At 35.1% G+C, this 1146-nt stretch overlaps 1 protein-coding gene across 1 annotated transcript in view; it reads right to left on the reverse strand.

Annotated features, from left to right (window-relative positions):
• LOC109106425 overlaps positions 1-1146 on the reverse strand; it is a 7077-nt gene that overhangs the window by 4431 nt on the left and 1500 nt on the right. The gene's annotated exons all lie outside the window — the stretch shown is intronic.

Genomic DNA, 1146 nt, shown 5'->3' on the forward strand with positions numbered 1-1146 from the left:
ACAGAGCAAGTGTAAATATATTTTCTAGTCTATATTTCCATCGTTGTAATTCTGCTGGAATAGGTAATTTTTTATTATTATTTTTTATAGAAATTATTTTATAATAGATTTAATTTTATAATAGATTTGTAAATAGAGCAGACATTGTCTAACTGTGTCTACACCAGATGTGAGAGTGGTCGTGCTGTGCACCGGTGCGCTAAAAGTCTGTCTAAACTTGATGACATCACACTACAGGGTCAAATCATCTGAAAGTAGTGTCAGTACATTTTGTCATAAATAGAACGAGGCATCAGTTTACTGATGGGGATCGTCTCGCATCACGCTGCAATCCAGTGAAGACAACATCTATGGGTTCAATTGTCTTTTGCCGGTGTACACAAGACGTGAGTTTATTAATGGGTTATGTTATAGCCCTGCTTGTTTTTAATGTTTTTATTAAATATCTGTATTGACTGCATGATCATATCATCGTATTATTTACTGCCATGCGAGCCACAAAAGTAATGCTTGGCGAGTTGCACAATGAGCAACTGCTGTAGGTTGCTTTTTTTGGTGGGTGTGCTTGTGCTGCAGCGGTTTTGTTCATTTCGTCGGGCGAAACGTCTCACTCGGCAGCATGTCTCATGGCAAATGCTCGGGGGGAAGGTTGAGCCTATTCGGAACTACAGAAGCCCTGAGTGGAGCGTCGGCGGATGTTAAAAAGAAAACCGATTTTCATTCAAACAAATCGATGTAAACTACACATTCGAGTTAATCGATAAAATCGATTTATCGCCCAGCCCTAGAACATCAGCACATGATCTTATTCCTTTTAAATTATGACAAAATCACACTGGAATATTCAAATCTGTGCTGGCAATGTCACTGACCCAGAGAAAGCAGATGTCATGTTTAGGTATTTACATTTACATTTAGTCATTTAGCAGACGCTGATAAGCAAGTGCTATAACAAGTCTCAGCTAGCTTAATGTAGTGCATGTAGCAATGTTTTTTTATTATTATTATATAATGAATTAAAAGAAAACAAATATATATAATACAAAAAAATTAAAGCTAGTATTAGTTTTTGTAAGAATAGAATTAGAACAAACTATATATTCATATTTAAATTATACACTATATACTTCTATATAAAATAAAAAT

The sequence above is a fragment of the Cyprinus carpio genome, unplaced genomic scaffold (genome assembly GCF_018340385.1).
Source record: "Cyprinus carpio isolate SPL01 unplaced genomic scaffold, ASM1834038v1 S000006779, whole genome shotgun sequence".
Classification (NCBI taxonomy): Eukaryota; Metazoa; Chordata; class Actinopteri; order Cypriniformes; family Cyprinidae; genus Cyprinus; species Cyprinus carpio.